The sequence below is a fragment of the Choloepus didactylus genome, chromosome 8, assembly GCF_015220235.1.
Source record: "Choloepus didactylus isolate mChoDid1 chromosome 8, mChoDid1.pri, whole genome shotgun sequence".
NCBI lineage: Eukaryota > Metazoa > Chordata > Mammalia > Pilosa > Megalonychidae > Choloepus > Choloepus didactylus.
Window position 1 is genome coordinate 44,719,866 of NC_051314.1, and position 21,452 is coordinate 44,741,317.

General features: G+C 35.0%; 1 long non-coding RNA gene across 1 annotated transcript in view; it reads left to right on the forward strand.

Moving 5' to 3' along the window:
• Window positions 1–20,166, forward strand: part of LOC119543260 — a 29,439-nt gene extending 9,273 nt beyond the window's left edge. Inside the window, exon 3 of the long non-coding RNA XR_005218553.1 lies at window positions 19,388–20,166. This is a non-coding gene — a long non-coding RNA (uncharacterized LOC119543260). The remainder of the gene's footprint in view (window positions 1–19,387) is intronic.
• Window positions 20,167–21,452: the final 1,286 nt, after the last annotated feature.

A 21,452-nucleotide genomic window follows, 5' to 3' on the forward strand; every position in this document is an offset into this window, starting at 1 on the left:
ATTTTGTTGCCCCCCCACAACTTTTTTAAGCTTTGTATTTTATTAGAGCTAGTAATAAGTAATATCTGTAAAGATAGCTTCACAATTTTAAAATAAATTTGTAAAATGCCTACTAATTTATGATTTTCAAGAATGTCAGCTGAAGTAAATTTTATAAAGATTGCTGAAACAATATACTGTTTTTTCATGCAAAATTTAGGTAGTTATTAAAACCTATCAAATAAAATAGTTATGGTTGCTAGGTAATAAATAAATAATTTCCTATAAGATGATTATATACTATTTAAAAGAAATCATATCTATATCATTATAATTGTGACCCTTATTTATTTTTAACATATCAGTCAATAAATGAATTACTATAAGAATATTGGGCAAGCAGGTAATGTAGCTGTTCTAGTTTGCTAATGCTGCGGAATGCAAAACACCAGAGATGGATTGGCTTTTATAAAAAAGGGGTTTATTTGGCTACACAGTTACAGTCTTAAGGCCATAAAGTGTCCAAGGTAACACATCGGTAATTGGGTACCTTCACTGGAGGATGGCCGATGGCATCCAGAAAACTTCTGTTAGCTGGGAAGGCACGTGGTTGGCGTCTGCTCCAAAGTTCTGGTTTCAAAATGGCTTTCTCCCAGGACGTTTCTCTCTAGCAAGCTTGCTCCTCTTCAAAACGTCACTCACAGCTGCACTGAGTTCCTTCTCTTTGAGTCAGCTCATTTATATGGCTCCACTGATCAAGGCCCACCCTGAATAAGTGGGGCCATGCCTCCATGGGAATATCTCATCAGAGTCATCACCCACAGCTGGGTGGGGCACATTCCAAGCAAATCTAGTCAGCACCAAAATGTCTGCCCCACAAGACTACATCAAGGATAATGGTGTTTGGGGGACACAATACATCCAAACTGGCACAGTAGCTATTAAATTTAATTAGTTTTTCTATGGGTCCTTCTGCTCTCACGGTTTTAGCACATAACAATCCATTTACCATTTTCCCTTTGGACTATCCCCTCACCTCTATATTTTGACCTGGATGTCTAAACTCCCCTCTGATTCTTAGGTTTAACTTCCCAATGACTGTGGCTAATGCTTCCAAATCTTTACTCTCCAAGCTGGGATCTCAGTCAACTGTATCTCCTCATGGCTCCTCCTTTGTCAGAATCTGCTGATTATTTTCTTCTCAGTCTGCTCATTCATATTTTTTAAATTTTGTGCCAGAAAAATATCAATAATTCTGCTTCTTACTGTAGAATTGGCACTAGATAGGAAGTCTTTAGATCAGAGTTCCATTCACAGTTTCCATTAAATTCCAGTGGGAAGGATAGTATTCTTGTTCACAGACTTCAGGTTGTTCTTGTTAAAAGCATGATCCGATGTAAGTTGCTTTCAAATCTTTGTAACCACAAATATGCTGAGTCTAAAAATACTATTAGGCCTCTATATATTCTTGCTTTCTCAAAATCAGTGTAATATAAGCAAAGCAATTCATGTTTTGGACCACTTTGACTCTATGTTCATGGGAGTCTTTGGGGAAAGTTCTCTATGTAGTGCATCAGAATTGCTTCCCAGCCCCCATTTTGTAGACATTTTTTTTCCATTTACTGTGCATAGATTTGACTAATATTTGTGAGCAATGGTATTTCAAGGTTTGCTGGTGTCACTGGGCCCCAGGGGTAAATTGTGTCCTTTTACATATTTAGACATATATATTGGGAAGAAATTTAGCCTTTGTATTCCAAATTATGCAAAAGGAAATTGTACCTAAATTTCATAAGGAACCACAATTTATGCCACAGTGAAGATAATTAGAAGTATCAGAACACAAGGTTCCTTTGTTAGAATAGTCAACTGGTATTTCTTACCTTGGCTTTTTTTAATGCACTATGGCAAACCTTCTCTGACTTATGCCTCAAAGCTGAAAAATGTAAGCTTTGAGTTAACAACTGTTCAGTTAAAAGTTAAGAGCTCCTGCCCTTTGGGTAGAGGGCTACCATTAGAACAGGTAAAATCTAGAGATGTCTTGGCATTTCTTTTGATGAGGGGAATAAAGGCTCTGTGAATGCTTTGATTGTTCTCTGATTCTTGGTGTCCATGTTTTTAGAATAAAACAAGATTGAAAATACAGTCAAGCTTAGGGAGGGGAAACATCACTGAATATTGAATACCCTACAACATCCTTTCAAAATATAAAACCATGTTCCTCTACCTCACTAATCATAAATAGAAATCAACAAATAAAACAATGTAAGAATTGTGCTTAGAGTTTGGTATTGAACCAAGGTACTAGGAAAGAATTTTATGATGATAATCAAGAAGTTTTCAAGAGAATTTATGGAATGTTATAATGAATAGTTAATATATGCCTCAATACTGTTACAAGAATTATTTGTGATTATATATATATATTTGTGTGTGTATATATATCTATATCTATCTATCTATCTATCTATCTATCTATCTATCTATCTCTCTCTCTCTCTCTCTCTATACATATATAAAATCGGCCTGGAGAAGTGGCTGATATATAATATCAATTTTATTCCTTGAATTAATTCTAGAAAATACATATATATGTATATTTCCATCTTATGAAGAGTTTTTTTTTTTTTAATGTGTCTATTTAGTTTCATCTTTACAAAAACTGTCTCCTTCCACTGGCCATTTAAGTCTAAAAGCTAAATGATTTTATGTTTAAAAAAATGGTTTTTTAAATAAGATATTGAATTACCATCAAATAGGTTACTTTCCTGAACTTTCCTGGGGATTGCTAAGTAAAACACTCTTCACCACAGTGAATTTCTATCAGCACTTCAGCTAATTATCCTACTTCATAAACTATTATTTTTTTGACAGCCTATCAAATACCATAAAATTCCTTCCTCTCTAAAACTGCTTGGAATCATCTTTCCTGGCTTCAATGATTTCCTGAAATTTCTTCTTTCACAAAATACCACATTTTACACAACACAGCAGAGGTAACACTCTCCACTGAACTCTGACCTTTACATTTCCCAATATCACCATGTAAAACTTAAGTTAATTTCATATATAAAATATATTACAAAACTTTTAGTTATTAATAATGATTCTCCCCATCTTCTAAATAGGTTCTATTAATCAGATAGTGTTACAAAGACCGGAATTTATTTTAAATATGTCAGCATTAAAAAGTGGATATAATGTGTGAATCAGTTAAAATTACAACCTAGAGGCAGCAGGTGTTCTAAAGAATCTTCATTCAGGGGCAGTGATGGGGTAGCATTATATCAGAAAGATCTTAATTTATACTATTAGTCATGTTTTGATGTAAACTAAATGCTTTGCTAATTATTATAATACATGAAATTAATAGTTTGGCTAATTAGTATGATGAATGTTAGAAATGGGCTTACATAGGTGAAATTAAAGGTATTCGTGATCTGTAGATTTGCTGAATGGGGATACCTCCTCCCATTCATGAACAGTGTATGACTCCAGCCAGAGCTAAAGCTTTGGCCTAGGGATGGAGCCCATGAGTTGATTTCCTCAATGGCCCTACGTCCTGTTATCATTAGAAGGATATCTGGTTACTTGATGCCAACCTACAAGGGTAAAAAGAGTTTGGCTTTTGGAATAATTCCAGTTGAGCTTTTAAGAATAATGTCAAGTGAGCATTGCATGGAGATGTTCCCTGAAAGTACACTGATATTTCATAACTCTTACAGAACAGTCTATATGAAACAGTTTTATGCCTACTTATTAACAAATGTCTTTTTATTATGACAGATACAACTTGAGAATTTTTTTTTAATTTTCATTAAAAGCTGGTGGCGATGTTAACACGGTAGACTAAACACTTACTACCAGAAACTTTTAAGAGGGATACAATTATCTACTTAAAACAGACCTAAGAACTATTGATGATATTTTGGCTTGGGTCAGTTTGCAACAGAGCCTGTGTTAGTTAGTGTTCCAAGTTCTAATGTCGAAACAAAAACACCTGGATTGTTCTGCAAATAAAAAAGGGACAGCATTTGAGAGAGAGAATTGTGTAGAAAGGATACAGTTCAAAAGAGCTGGACATGAAAAGGAAGTGAACATGAATCTCCATTGCTACCTGGGAAGGAAGAGGAGACAAGAAAGCAGATATCTGTGATGAGTAGTTTTAAGATGTTTGCTGTGCAAGGAGGGATAGAAATATCCTCCTGCCTTTCCTCTATGGAATTGGTAAAAATATACATTACTCATGTTTTGGAAGCTAGTAAATTTTTTCTGAGGAGTGTAAAAAGTCACTGATTTCTGTATGCTGACCCTAAAATAACTTATTAAGGATTAAATGATAGTTTGGGTGACTTAAAGAGGTCTTGAAAAACTCCAAGAATAAAATATATTCATATATGTCCATAATTAAATATAAAACTGCAAATCTTTCTCCATGATTTTCATGCTAAACAAAACAAAAAAATTGGCTACAGTAAATACCAATGGGAATTTTTTTATAGGTTTGCATTAGGGATTATCCAAGTTAAGTAGTATTTAGAAGAGAACTAGAAATCTTATTAAATAGGAGCAATTGGACTTCTGGGACAGAGAGACCACTTTTAAATATCTGATTGGGAAATACATCTGGATTGCATAATCTGTTTTACCAGGAGGGAAAAGGATCAATAGCAGTTATCTTCTGGTGTGATTCAAATTGAATTAAAATGAATATAATGGTTTATTTATTATCACATGCCTAGAATGTAAAAGGCACCCAATAAATATTTGTGGAAGAATGAATAAATTAATGGATGATCTATATTTAATAAAAATGGCAAATTAGAATTTCTGATTATGGAGTACAAAAATGTAGTAATGACTTTTAAATATTATCCCTCATCCATTTCCACAGAGACCTAAAACAAATAAGCAAAAATTGGAATGGAAGAAAAGATTAGGAAACTTTGATATCATTATTTAGAATAAAATTAACACATACAAAGTGAGTTGCTGGCCAAGTATATATAAAGTTCCAAATTATTTGATAATCTATTAAAAAATAGTCAAAGGATAAAATAGATACACTTTACCCATCCTGAAATACTTTGTCTTTATACAAAACAAAATTAATTAATTGAAGACTCAACAATAATGAAGCTGCTTTGAGCAACCGAGATTGAAAGTTAAGGGAGCAACAGAACCAGTATTGTACTTTGGTCTGAATTATCCCATATTTAATTTTCCATGAATCAGACTAACTAAATTATGGCTATGTCTCTATTTGCCCTTTGTAGAAAGTCCAGACATCTCGTACTTAGTCTTTTCAACCACAATTTATAAATATTGGCATATCTGGAATGAATTGATAATGCCATACTAATACAAAGAAGACCAATGAGAATGAAATCACTTATTTGTATTCAGAATGCTTACCTTCTATTTAATTCCACTTATGTGTATTTCTAACTTGATTGAGTTATTTTCATTTCTTTTTTGTTTCATTCCATAAAGGTTGTGCACCTTTATTAACTTTCACTTTGGGAATACACCTGATCTCTTTTTATTAAGACAGAAATTGCATATTTTAACATGAGAAAAGCCATTGCTCAATTGAATATATATTTTCAAAGATTAATGTTATCTTTATAAGGACATATATAGTCTAGTACAGGGGAGAAAACAAGTTTGAAGCAAGCTACCCTGTATTCCTAGAAGTAATAACCTATAAACCAGTTCAGCTTACTAACTGATTTCACTGAAATAAAAATACCCTAAAACAGAAATATAATCTCAGAAGACAGTGATGCTGTCAGCCTAAATTAAAATGCCATCAGAAGATTCAGTTTGTTGAAAATAACAACAACCACAGCAAAATTAAATTTAAGGATCAGAGCCTGTTAGGAGTAAACTGAGATTTCACTTGTCTGGTCATTTTCATCATGTCATTAGCCTAACTAGTAGCAAGAAACAACTTTTAAATCTAAGGTGTGTCAGCATACCCTTTTAAGGATATGTCCTGAGTGTTTTTAACTGAAATACTTTCATTTTAAAACTCAGTTCTTTAAAATTGTAATTTAGGAATACAGCCATAACAATTTTGGATTTAGGCTGTGTGTGCATTCAGGATGCATTTGGATTCAGGAAAAAATAATTTATCTGTAAAAATATGACATGTCCAACAAGATATCTTGAAAACAGATTACAAATCATTGTATATTTACTTATATTAGATTTAAAAATGTATTATGATAGCATTCTAAAGCTTCCATAGTTTAGTTGCTATATGAATTCCCAAGGGCATATAAAACAATTTACCAGATTTTTATTTTTAAATATAGTTATTTAAAATAAAATGCAATTCAGTCATTCATTCAATGATCCAGTTATTCATTCAAATAATCTGAGTAAAAGATTATTTTCATCAAAAAGATTAATGCCCATAGGAGAAAACTATTTTAAATGTAATTAAGAAAAGTGCATATATTTTCAAAGATTGCATATTATAGTCTATTGTGACTTTTAACATCACACACCTATAAATAGCTAAATCTTTCAAGTGAACATTACTTACTCCTTTCTAAATAATGTCTCCCTTGAAAAAAAGTTTCTCAAGTTTCAAAAACATATTCGTGAAGAAACATGTGTTTATTTCAAGGTCTGCCATTCCTAAGAAGTACAGGCCCAAGACTTCTTTCTTTGTGACAGGTAATAACATCCCACAATTGAAAAGAACTACTATTTATTTTCATGTTAGTTATGCCCTGTCCCTGTTTGATGAATTAAGGTTCAAACTTTGAAAGCCTTAACTTCATGAGCAAATTCAACTTTTGGTAGTCAAAGGCAATTTAGCTGCAGAACAACTGAAGTAGTAGTGCTTGTCCAAAAAACCTACTGTTGACAACTGAAGAAAGAAGGAAAATGAGACAATTTCTAATTTGGTTGGGATGTGGGTGGTAGGCTGGTGAGAAAGGATGGAACTTAGAAGTGCGCCTATGAAAATTTTACATATACACGAGCCTTAGTAAGAGAACTATTTGAAAGCATGGAAGGCTTGACTTGAAGGAGGGGCCAACGAACTACAGTAGTGGTAATCCTGGCTCCTGGTAGCAACCCACACAAGGGAGGAGTCTAAGAGAAATGAAAGCCCAATTGGGCAAGTTTCCTGGGAACAGGGTTGGTGATGCCCTCAAGTAACTAGGCACTCAGGTTAGAGAGCCCAGGTCTAAATCAGTGAGACAGCTTCAACTGGATTGAAACACAAAGAAAGTGATGAGCCAGTCCTTGGTGACTGCTTTGGCAAGGCCATTAAAGACCTTTGACATTATAAAACACCAAAGGCAAATTCACTTAGTTCACTTTAAACTTGAAAGGAAAGATGGGTGGGAGGACTATTTGAGCACCTCTATTTCAATATAACGTTGTAAATTAGTCTAGTACCTAAAACATGAAAGGCACCTGTTTCACTGTAGAAGGCCTCTTAATTTTGTAGTTGCTTGGATGAAAGGCCTTTCATAGAAGCTGGAAAGAATATTTGTAAGAAAGCCTCTAGCATAGAAACTTATAATTCTTTTGCAAGACTTTTTTAATGTACCAATAAAATTGGGTAGCTTTTTGACTACCTTTTAAGGTATAGGGTTGAAAATGGGAGTAATTTAAAAGTTTTCATTATCCAGTCTTCATGGTCCTTAAAGGTAATAAAGGAGTAGCATTTAGTGAAAATTATCTTAAAATAGGTCAGTCTTGGAGATCTCAATAAGTGTGACAGTACTGCATGGATGGCAAAGGACTCTCAGCAAGATGTAACAGGGTAGAATTAGTGTTGGAGCAATTATTTTAGCAGTATGCTCATTTTCTTTTTATAATTTATGGCCTTAATCACGAGGGCAAATTCAGTCATGAGGCAATGCCCTTGATATTTAGACTTAGTAACGTTGGCTTTGCACAGTGGATGAAAACTCTTCACACATGACTTCTTCCTCCACAAAGGAAGTTTCCTATGGCTTTTTATTTGTTTTTTATTTTTTTAGCTCAACAAAAGGATGGAGATCTGGCTTTTGAAAAGAAATACCTGGAAAGGAGCCACAGACAGTTGTCAACAAGCCTTGGCCTGCTTTTGCAACCGGGAAAGCAATGAATTTATTTGCTTTTCCTTTGTGCTGAATAATACATGTGGGGAAGTAGACCCCAGGTTCATGTGAAATAGAGACTGAACTGGATCACTAATAAGCATTTTGAGTTGTGCCCAGGAATGTTCTGACTGTACTACAGTGAGTTCAAGTACACAACAGATAAGCTATAGAATAATTAGTTGAATATGTGTGTGGGCGGCAGTTTCATGTCGGTGGGCCAAGATCGGTCTGATGAAATGCTTGAAGTCATTCAAGTGTTTGCTTCAAAACAGCATGCTTTGTATAGTGAAGAAAGTTTCAGACAAAGCCCTATATAAATAATCTTAACTTGAGAACCCTTCACATTTCTCTAGACTTAGATTCCTGCTGGCATATGCTTCAGGTCCTCTAGATTCTTGTGTAATTTTATTTATACTTTTACCATATAGTATAATCTATATACATATCTGCTTTTATTATTAAACTGTGAAGTCCTTGAGGATGAGAACTAAATCTTATTTATCTTTGTAATTCCATTACCTGCCCAGTGCCTGGTATGTACAATATTCAACGAAAACTGACCTCTATATAAATAGCACATAGTGAGTTCTCCACTGTTTATTGAATAAATGACTTGAGTCTTGAGAGACTGAAAGATATTTATTGTCTTAGGCCATTTGCAAATTAAAGACCAGCTATTGTCTACCAAAATCTTCCCCAGTTTCTCCAGTCAGATCACTCCAGAAATCTTGCATTAAAATATTAAGTTAAAATACCAATCTCAAGAAATCTAACTGAACAAAGATTTAAAGTTGTGAGAGCTGTTGAGAGGAATTGGGGAAATTTGGACACAAAAGCCTTCAGAAGGAGGGATTTAGCAAAGTCCTTGCATCATACCAAAAAATTCTCAGAACTTCAGATCTATGGGATTACTGGTCTCAAGTAAAGAGAATACATAGACACAAGAGAATGGAGCTACTGACAACATTTTTCACAGCATCCTTGTAGATAATATTGAAATGTGGAAGAGATGATAGTGCAATTAAATGGTTTGTAAGTAGAAAAACCACTGCACATAATGGATGTCAACTTGAAAAGAGGTTTCTAATATCATACCACAAGTTCTATCTTTGTCTGTGTCCTATTTTGCATCTATAATTAACTTTGGTGATTCCGGTGATTCCAACTTATCAAAGTTTCCAAAAACGTAAAGTTGAGAAGGAAAACAGTACAGGGGAATCATGATGCCAGATAATATTGACAATTGAATCAAATCTAAGAAGACTATATATTATATATAAGGCTTTACTTTAAGGTGCTTGCATATTCAAGAAGAAAAGCATTTGGCTTTATTTGGGAGTTAGTTCTATGTAAGTAATGTACTTCAATGTATGTCAGCAGTGTAATGTCAAATGAGCTAACATGGTATTCCTTGTATTTAAAGACATACACACACACACACACACACACACACACACACACACACATATATATATAATCTTAGTTGTCTTCTATGTTTAGTTTAGAACATACTGTGTACACTATTTCTGTGTACCACTTTAAAAAGGACATTGGAAAAGCCAGAGCTTTCTCAAAAGAGAAGATCTGGGGTAAAAAGAAAACTGTGCCATATAAGGGTGGAGGAAAAGGAAGCATCTAACATCTATTCGTAAAGACAAATGCTATGTTTTTTTAGATGCGACACATTCCCTGATTGTGACTCCATAAGGCATAGAAAACATCATCTGAGCCTCCTTTGCTGAGACACCATGAGGCTTTATGACCAAGTTGATACTGGAGTTCCAAATTTTGTGTCCAGATCCTTTGAATGTATTACAAGCTGGTCCTTACATCCTTGGTCATCATTCAACATGGAAGCCTCTCTGTGTGTATATCCTCTAACCAAACTCACTCTTGCATGGATCTTACTTTCTCCCACCCTCCTTACCATGACTTAGAAGATGCCTTCTGACTTACTAGTCTAATGCCTAAAATATGTATTATAACAAAGTGAAAAGCCTACTCTTCTCAACAGTATTCCCAATGCATGCTTCCTACCTTCCTTACTGGAAGAAAATTACTCTCTTAAATCTTTTCCAAGAAGAAAAAGTTCATTTTCTCCTTTTCTGCAAGGCCTGTAAATGTGGTTGTCAATCTTGATTTCCAAAATCCTACTCCTTTACTTTTCATGTGATATTCTCTGTTTATCTGAATTCCATGACCTTTGGACAGATTCTTTATTTTTCATCTGCTTTATAAAATAAAATTCTTTTGATTACTCTCTCATATTGGTGAAAGTCTGGTGTCTGAGGCAGTATTTCACTCTATCCCTTGTCCTTTAATTAATCGTGGTGATTTCAAAGTCCAGGAAAAAGATATAGCTATAACCCTAATTTCCTAGATTCTTAAATGATTTTAAATACTGTAAACTTCAGATCAATTTTACCTCTTTCTTTCACATCAAAGATTTCACCTTGGAGTTTCTTACCACAAAAATCTATTATCTCAATAGAAATCATAAACTCAAAATTCCAATCTACTAAAACATTCTAACTCTCCTATATCCTCACTTCCACATCTGCTCTTTGGTGTCATATATCTCTGATCTTTTTACCCCAGTTTTTCAGTCTCATTTTAAATCTTCTTCTTTGACCCATCTAGGTGCTTGGTTGATCTCTAGACCTCATTCTAACAAATGTTCTCAACTTCTTAATATTCATGTCTGCTACTACTGGAAAAAATCATGAAATTGCCCAACCTATAATTCCATGAAGTTCAATTTCAGCTCATCTCCAGCAACACTCAACCTTGCTTCTATTTTACTTGGTCACTTATATTTTCCATTCGGTTCAGCACTTTTGCTTTGTCACTTACATTTTCCATTTGGTTCAGCACTTTTTAAATTTCCATTTTTCTCTTTAGACTTTTTATGTAAAGCCTACCTTCAGCCTCTTAACAACCTTACCTGCATTTGTTCAAAATAAAATTTAGGTCATCAGGCATGAACTTTCCAAGCCACCTGCCCCCTTATGATTAATATCTGCATATGCTTTTATTTTATTCTTCCAGGATCGGAATATGAAGTAGTCCTCATCCTTTATAAGTTAAACAATTTTACAAGTTAACCACAAGTTAACCATCTATTGCTTCTACCAGTATCTTTGTCCATTAAATTTATCTTTTCTGTCCTACAGATTTCTAACCCCCAATTTTTATTGTAATTTTTTCCACTTTTTTTTTTTTTTTTTTTTTTTTTTTTTGCCTTCAGTCTATAATTATGCTCATGGCTCTCAATCTTAAATTCTCTTTCTTGTGATACAATTGATATGAACTTACATCTCCATAGTTACCCAAAGGTCTCTTGATTCATCTTTCTCATTCTCCTTTTTGACTTTTGAGGAATCTGGCTCTTGGCCAAAAGCCTATGTGTGGTGTGCTGGTTTATATATATTATGACCCCCAGAAAAAGCCATATACTTTGATGCAATCTTGTGGGAGCAGACATATTAGTGTTGATTAGGTTGGAACCTGTTGGTTCAGTGTTTCCATGGAGATGTGACTTAATCAACTATGGGCAAGACCTTTCATGGGATTGTTTCTCTGGAGCTTTGCCCCACCCATTCAGGGTAGGTTTTTATTGGATCACTGGAGTACTTTAAAAAGAGCCACCAGGCCCAGAGGCAGAGCAGCTGTGAATGTCATTTTGGAGAGCAACTGAGAGAGACATTTTGGAGATGGCCATTGAAAGCAGACTGATGCCAGCCCAGAGTTTGCTCCAGAGAAGCTGAGAACAAAATGTCTCAAGACCAACATTTTGAAGAATGCATAGGAACTGAGAGAGGAGCTGGAACATAACCCAGGATCAGCAGACGCCAGCCACATGCCTTCCCAGCTACAGAGGTTTTCCAGATGCCATTGGCCTTCCTTTGGTGAAGGTATACTGTGCTGATGCCTTAATTTGGACATTTTCATGGCCTTCAGACTGTAGCTTTGTAACCAAATAAACCTCCCCTTAAAAAAGCCAATCCATTTCTGGTGTTTTGCATTCTGGCAGCATTAGCAAACCAGAACAATGAACTTACATCCCCATAGTTTCCCAATGGTCTCTTAATTCATCTTTTTCATTCTCCTTTTTGACTTTTGAGGAATCTGGCTCTTGGCCAAAAGCCTATGTGTGGCCTTTCAGGTCTGACCATAGGTAATTACCGAGGATTTACCTGGTAGGTCTCACAGGGGAAAGGTTTCCTCCCTGTATCAGACTTGGAGCATAGCCAGTGCATTACAATCTCTGAAGGGAGAGTTGCAGTCAAGAATTTAGCTCCTTTTAGCCAGCCATGCTCTTATGCATATCTGAATTTCTAGCCTAGGTCCCTCCATTTGGAGGCCTCCATATCAGAGACTCAAGGCCAAGGCCTTCCTCTGCCTTCTGCTGAAGCTTCTTTATGGGGGAGAGGAGGGTGAAGACACGTTTCTCCACTCTGACTCAGTACTCAGTATTCTTCTGCTTCTATCCCTTCACCATAGCCTCCAGGTCCGTAGAATGGCAGGAGCCTTTTTCAGGTCTCCCTCAATAGTGAAATGATCCCCACATATTTGGTGAACCATCTGACCCTTGCCTGGTACCATTCCATGGAGAAAAATGAAACACTGAGGAGGTGGGGTTGGCATGTGCTCCTGTTTCACTTCTTGCTTATACTATTGTAGTTAGTGACTAAAGGCTTCACTGTTTCTCTCATTTTGGCTTGTTTTCTTAATCAACTACTGTGACACCTGATAACTCTGCTATCACAGGCCATCTCTGCTCTTGACAGCTCTGTCATCAGGTTTCTGTCCTTAAATGATCAGTCTTTTCTTTCAATGCACATACCTTCTTTGGCAATATCATCATTCATGGTTTTAATGAAAGCTGAGATGCTGAAATTATTTTCCAGAATAACTAATAATATCTCAAACTCAAAATAATCAATACTAAATTTCACATCATCCCGTGTCTCATACCTACTATTCATATTCAAAACCTCAGTTAATGAAGCCTCTGTCCACTGAGGCACAGAATCCTGACAAAGTTGAGTCAATATAGACCCTGATCTCTATCATACATAATTTATCTAGCATTGCTTAATTAAGTTTTCTAACCATCTCTCCTTTCCTTTCCTACAACAACTGCCCTAGTTCTAGGTCCTTACCATCCAACATGAACTACTGCAGTAGCTACCTAATTGGGCTCCTTGCTCTGATTCTTACTTGCCTTTAATCCATATTTGATACCACTACCAAATAACAGAATGTGCAAATGATTTTGACTTACATGGGCAGAGTGAGATTTGGTTATATTTTGGAAGGAGGTTTAAGGAGTTATGATGTTATTTCTATATTTGGTGAACCTGGCAGATCATTCTTCACATAACCAGGTATAGGAATATTATCTGTTTTAAAATAATAAATCCATTCATCCCATAGCTACATTCTCACAAGCCAATTACTTGGAAATCTAACCCCTTGCAATTCCCTCCACTGAACTTAAATGGGAAGGTACACTTTCTAAAGTGTCTTTTGAATTTCATTCTCTGTATTTCATCATATGTGATTCTAAGGACATATACCCTCCACTATCACTATTCCCAATAAGTGAATTTCTCCCTGTACTCACAGCAGGGAATAAGCAATCCATTGGCCCACACTGACAGAGAAAATCTAATTGATTTTGGCTCCTGTTGAGAGATAACTATTTGACACATTAAAGGATTGTACTGTGCCCCAAGAGTAACAAAACTAAAAAGACCTCAGATATGGAAATTGAGGAGAAATTATGATCAATTTCTGATCCTGGAAACTGGAAATAGGCTTGAATTTAATTTGGGAATTGTTCTTATAGTTTAAATCAGAACAAGAACTTTGTGTCTACAGAGGCAGAGAAAGGAAAGTATAGCTTTGGCTTGGAAGACTTGAACTCAGAAAAGCCACAAAATTAGAAATTTCTAAGAGTCCCCTCCTAAGTTGAATGATTCTGATATCTACTTATATCCTTATGCTGTATGTTGTCAATCAAAAGTTTGTACCCTCAAAAAATTTGTCACACTGTTGAAGAGCATGTTTTTATAAACTGCAACAAGCTCCACTATTGAAAAAAATCCTAGAAAAAATTAATTGTTAAGATCACAATTGCAAATTAGTTGCCCTGTCAGGAAAAAGTTGCCCCAAATCTTGGAAATTGGCAAAAAAGAGTATTGATTGCCCTATTAACGAAACTTCTTGGTTTTATCTTATTGTATAGAGGTATGTAGAAACCTTTAACTGACTTTCCATTTGTTAGGCCATTTTACATCTCCATTAAGGGTAAAAGTTAACTTGTAAAACTTGATTGTGGTGTAAATCAATATGACCCAGTAAGGAAAGATAAAATTAATTTCTGCCCTGTAGAAAAGATAACCCTAAACAGTATATTTTATTGTTCTATGGAATAGTAAACAGTTTTGCATCTATTAGCAAGTTAATTTCAGCATTTCTGATGATCTGATTGCCAAATACTCCTTTGGATTGGTTCTAACATTCTGTTGGTTCCCTCATTAATTAAAGTTAAATAAAATCTTTGACACATGTACATTTTATATGTAAGTCATGATTTTACTTTTTTGAAAGTTATAATTTAGGTAGTTTTAAAGTTAAAAGAAAGTCCTAGGAACATAAATCAATAAAATTAGGGAAACATCTGGTAGGAAGATACGAGGATTTTGACACATAGCCAATGTAAGGTGTTTACTCATGCAAGAGGCCAGGTGATTCCATGACTGCCTTTAACCTCTAGTTGACACTTAATTCATCTTGTATAGATGGTTGGTAAAATAGCCTGTGAACTTAGGGGTGCCATAAAGGACTTTTTTTTTCTTTCACTTTTTATTTTAAGTGAAATAAAAAAAAAAATACATGAACTTCAAAGACGGCCTCTGATGATAAATGTTGACAAGCCATCACCACTATAGTGAGTTGTGGCTTACTTTGGCATCCCCCCAAAATTCATACCCACCTGGAACCTAAGAATGTGGACTTATTTGGAAATAGGGTCTGTGATAATATTATTTAACATGACAACATACCAGATGAGAGAATGCTAAATCCAATGTGCTAATGTAATTATTTAAAAAGATATCATACCAGATTAGAGGGACACTAAATCCAATGACTGGTGCCTTTATAAGAGAAAGAAGATAAAAATTCAGACACAGACAGAAATGAGAGTTTGGTGTTATGCCACCTCCAGCTAAGGAGCACTAGGTGTTACCAGAAACTGGAAAAGACAAAGAAGGATTTCCCATAGAACCTTCGAAGGAGCAATGTCTGACTGACAGTTGGATTTTCAGCTTCTGGCTTCTAGAATTGTAAGAGAACAAATTTTTGTGTTTTAAGCCACCCAGTTTGTGGTGCTTTGTTATGTCAACACTAAGAAATGAATATAACCACAAAGGAGAAAAGAAGTTCGTTGAACCGAAAGCAAATAAGAATATATTGCTGCTATCAATTTCTTGCTTCACCAAAGTGAAAGCTCAGAGCAAATACATAACAATGACAATAAAATCTGAGAAAGAGCTAAATCTGAAAAGTCCTTGAGCATGACAGACTTTGATGCAAGAAATTCTATATGGAGAAATTGGATAATAAGTTCATGGTTATAAGTTAACATCATATGAAGTCAAATTTTTCTCTAACATTGTTCCTGTGTTATTTAGATTAATATGCTATGGGAAGAGCACAAATCATTTTTTCCTTCTTGTTCTTCTAGCATTTCTTTATTTCTTTTGAGAAGACTCAACTTGATTTAAAATTTTTGAATTACCAGCCAATTTTCAGGGATGTCTTTCATATGTAAATTGAGAGGTGATTATATTAGATACACAACTTACATGGGAAGGAAAAAAAAAGGCTATGACTACTTCTACCTAGAAAGGCTTCATAACCTTGTCTAAAACTCAAAGGGCAGAGATGAGGGTGAAGGGCATTGTAGGAGGAAGCTGAGGACAAGCAATTTGGTTGCATGGGTTCAAGTCCTTAGTTTTTTTCTTTCAGTGAAGGGTACATTGGGGAAACAGGGCTAAGTGTGAATTGTGGGAATTGGGGCCTGATTGTAAAGTGCTACACATGGATGCTAAACTTTTACCTTTAGAGTCACAGAAAACATTTAAACATTTTACATGTATTGAGAGGAGATGGGTAATTATCAGACTATGCTTTAGGTAGATTATATTGGCTAAATTTTCAAAGAAGTCATTATAGCAGGTCAAAATTGAAGTTGGAAAGAGCCATTAAGAGGCTATTTGATGTATAAGTAAAAGTTAAAGATGGTGTAACCTATAGTACTGTCTATAGTAAAAGTAGTATAGTAGTTTTTATAGTAGAAATAAAATGGGCTTGTTTCTAAACTTCTAGACTACTAGTTTGGTCTAAAAATGAAATACAATTGACTAATTTGTACATTTAGACATTACCCCAGTGTAAACTACTATTTTTTTATGTTATTTTTAACTTCAGCCTGGTTCAATTTATAACATGACAATGAGCTTGACATATCTCTAAACAATTGTGCTGATTTGTATTATGGCCTTTTGAATTGCAGTTGCTATGTGTTTCAATTAAGGAACTTGCTGTATGATCATTATAATCCTTCACCCCTACTTTTTCATGGATTTAAAAATTAGTGGAAGAGTAAGTTCCTAAAAAAAAAAAAAGGCTTTTTTCTCAATAGGACTCTAAAATATTCTTCATAAGAATTTATATGTTAAATACTAACTTTTCTAATCTTCTGTATATAAATTCTAGTAATTATTCTTAGAGCATAATAAAAATCTGGAAGTTCTACTGTAAGTCATGCCTAAAGCAAGTCAAGGACTGAATCTACAAGAGATTTAATGTGATCTGCCTCTAATTTCATCCTCAAATGGCATTTTGCTCCCTCTGTTGTAGTGGTATTCATTTTGGTCATTCAGAAAACATTTACTAATTACCTAGTAAGAGCTAGACACTTGATTTCAAAGATGACATGATCTTAAGGACCTTACAATCCAGTAAGAGGTGTCATTTATTGAGGGTTCTGTCTTTGCCAGCCTAATTGTTAAGCAATTTACAAACATACCTCAATTAATCCTTACATGAAGGAGAATTATACCCATTTACACATGAGGAGTCTGAGATTTAGGGATTTTAAATAACTCAATGAAAATCATGCAAATTGAAAGTGATAGAACTGGGATACCAAGTATGCCCAGGTCTGTCTGACTCAAAGCCCATGTTCTTATCTGCTACTCTATATAGAACCCAACGCAGGGAAGATAGCTGACGTAAAGTGGGACACTGAGGTTTGGGTATAGGATGGATTTCATTGAGGAAGTGACATTTGAGCTGAACCTGAGACTTATAAAATGAAGACAATTTCTCCTGAAGGGGCAGAAATTTCAGTCATTCCAGGAAGCAGCAGGAACACATTTCTGGGTATGAAATAGCATGTTAGCTACTGGGCAGTTTGCGGAGCATCCCAGGAGACTTGAGTACGAGGAGCTGGTTATCAGTGTTGAAGCTGGGAAGAGGGAGAACAGCCAGAAACCTCATCCCCTGTTCTAAGGAGTTTTACTTTATACCAAAGGCTCTGAAAGTCATTGAGGGCTCTAAGCAGGGAGATAAATGAGATTGCCAAAACCTTTGCCCAGCAGGAGGTTATCATGCAAATGAGGAGGCATGAAACATGGATTGGAAAATGAGTACTATTATACCAACATTAATAAGTTTGATCAAGTGTGTGCTTCAGATTGAGTACATTACTGCTTGAAAGAATGCATGGAAAGGATTCAGGGCAGGTATAGTTAATAAGGAAAGGCTTGCTTGAAGAGCCACGTTAATTAGTGGCCTGGGTTTGATATGAGAGACATGGATAGATGAAATTAGGGCAGAAAGAAGCAGTGGATATAATAAAACAAGAAGAAGTAAGTTATATTGGAACTGAGGAGTGGAATTGTTAGAATGTGAGTACGAATATGAAAATGAAAGATGAAATTTTTTTCTGTTCTCCCATTCATATGGCAAAGATAGCGAAAACTTTGTGTGCCGGTTTGAGTGTATTGTGTCCCCCAAATGCCATTATCTTTGTGGTCTTGTGTGGGGCAGAAGTTTTGGTGCTGGTTAGATTTGCTTGGAGTGTGCCCCACCCAGCTGTGGGAGATAATTTTGATGAGATGTTCCCATGGAGGCGTGGCCCCACCCATTCAGGGTGGGCCTTGATCGGTGGAGCTATATAAATGAGCTGACTCAAAGAGGAAGGAGAGTGCAGCTGGGAGTGATGTTTTGAAGAGAAGCAAGCTTGCTAGAGAGGAACGTCCTGGGAGAAAGCCGTTTTGAGGCCGGAGCTTTGGAGCAGATGCCAGCTGCCTTCCTAGCTAACAGAGGTTTTCCGGACACCACTGGCCGTCCTCCGGTGAAGGTACCCGATTGCTGAGGTGTTACCTTGGATGCTTTGTGGCCTTAAGACTAATTGTTTAGTGAAATAAACCTCCGTTTTATAAAAGCCTATCCATCTCTGGTGTTTTGCATTCTCCAGCATTAGCAAACTAAGACACTTTGTTATTATTTTTATTTCAGTAAAGGGACAGTAATGTTTTCAGAAAGATTTAATATATCTTTTAATCATAATATTACATCAGTTAGGCCATTTAGGAAATTCTCGCTTAAGATGGATAAGTAAACATGCTAACAAAAACTACCCAAGCAATTCCAGTACTTTTAAGAGAGTGTGTTTAAAATACACAATTGATTTTAAGTGGGTTAAGGTGATAAGTTTAACACACATCAAACTATATGACAGCACAGGCTGAGACAAGAGTATTTTTACATTAACATATGCAAATTAAATAGAAAGTGCAAATAAGTACAAAGGAAGCAGTATTGTCCCCAGGAGAAAGAGATGTAAGATCCCAGTATTTTTCTCTTGAAAGTTAGAGTCATTTACATAAACACTCCCCGGAGATAAATGGGGAGGATGTATCTTCCAGGAAATTCTTATTTAAGATAAGGAGGAATCTACCCAAACCTATAACAAGCTCAAACTTCTGCTGCTGATGATTCATTAGAAAATAAAGATAACTAATAAGGAACCAGAGTTATATGTCCAGTTATTTTGGAGATTTAGGTTGAAATCTGATTGGGGCAGGAAAGTAGCATTGTCCAGGTGGAGATATCATCTTTTGATCTCGTTGAAAAATGCATTTTTTGAGACAAAGAAACATTTGAATTTGAGTCTATATATATATAGTGTAAAATAATGTGATTATGTCTTCTAGGCTACAGATTGTCATTTCACAATGATGGATGTCTGTGAAGGAAAAGAGAACATCTCAGGAAAAATGATAAAAGCTGAAGTTTAGTCTTTTTCTAAATGTTGTTTCCCTTAGAAAGGCTTTACATTTTTCTTGTCATTTTTACCATTTTACCTTAAATTTTCCTTGGAGAAAAAGAGAGAAAGAGAGAGAAAGCAACCTTTTATATCTGAGATTCTCACATGCACAAAAGATGGAAGAAATTAATAGAATATGGATTCAGTTATATTGTTATGTGAAATGAAAACCCTAATTAATAAGATGAAATACACAAGGTATTAATTTAAATTCCTCTACATAGGTTCATCAGAAATTAATTGGAAAAATATAGGATGATGGAAAACTGACTTAACTGAATTTTAGGTGAAAATAAACCTGGGTGGATCAAATCAGCTTTACAATTCCAAACAAGCCAACTGTGTGATGTGGCAGCCAAAAATATCTAATGAATCCTCAAACTACATTAGCAAAATTATAGTGGCCAGAGCAAACAAAGTAATAATTCTCTGGCACTTTGCTTGGCCCAGACCACATCTGGAGCTATGTGTTAATTTCTGGATCACATTGACAGTTAGTAATTATAGGGCAGCCACAGGAAGATAATCAGTTGTTTAGGAATATGGAAACCAAGGCATATGAGAAACATTTGGAAAAAAATTGTGCTTAACCTAGGGGAAAAGAAGATACAGAAGTTGTCTTCAAATCTTTGAATGATTGTTACATGGAAAGGAGTTAATATTTATACAGTGTAGTTTTTGAATTGTGATTAATGCCAGTTCGGGATAAATCACAGGGAAGATGTTGGATGGATAAAGAGAGATCTTTCTACAATTTGAACCATCCACTGATGGATAATCTACTTCAAGCTAAAGATATTCTACCTAGTGACAGATGGAGACCTACAAGACATTCTTGGGTTAGCTCCTACAGGCTAGTGAAAATTATTGTTTAATATTCAGGAATTTTTGCCAGCTGGTTTAGTAGCTCCAAATGAGCAAACCATGGGAGTATTTACACTACTGATACCAGCAAACACTACAAGTCAGGACTTTATTTTTGGCTTTTGAGAGCCAGGTTACCACACCACAGACTTTTATAGATTATGTCAGTTCAATGGATAAGAGTTTATATCCTTGCAAATCTAAAAGCCTATGAATATTTGAACATGTAGTAGAATATAAACTGCCTTTTGAAAAATGAAAGATTTCCATCATTCCAAATAGGAACCATGTGCATTTTAAGCCTTAACTTCCCTTCCCTATCACCACCCCATCCCCTGGTAACCTATATTCTAGATTCTGACTCTGTAGTTAATAGTACAATTTTTAAAATGTGCTATCATCAATTGTAACAAATGTTCCACACCAATGCAAGGTGTTAAAATAGAGTGGTATATAGGAATCCAGTATTTTATGTATAAGTATTCTGAAAACCCACAAATTCTCTAATAAAGAAAAAAATGAAAGAAATTAACATAGGCAATAAAATCAGGGAAATTTGTGAAGGATGTTGGTGGTAAAATGGAAGGAATAAAGTAAAAGTAATTACTAGGGGAATAAATTATATTCCTTAGGAAGAGGGAAAGGTAGAACTAAGGAGAAGTTTCTAAATATTTTGAAGGCATTTGGGAGATTTGCTATTATTAGGAAAAAGACATAATATCTTAGAAATGTCTGTTCTTTTCTCATTTAAAAACAAATATATTAAGGACCAAATGAATTATATTCATTTTCAGAAATTGCCAAATGAACAAACTACAAATTTTGAGTCTGAGGTTATCAGTGAAATTAAGCATCCTAACATCTCAAAATAAGTTATATTGTCACAATTATAGACTGTTTTTCAAAAGTACAAATATATTTCCACTGTTATTCATAGTCAAATGTAAATGCTATGTAAGATAATTGCTTTCTGTATCATAAATTTACATTCTTCATTCTATAATTTAAGGAAAGACTAATTATTCTGACATTTAGTCATAAACATGAATTGCCTTAATTCCAGAGGTGTTTAAGATTCTTTTATATGA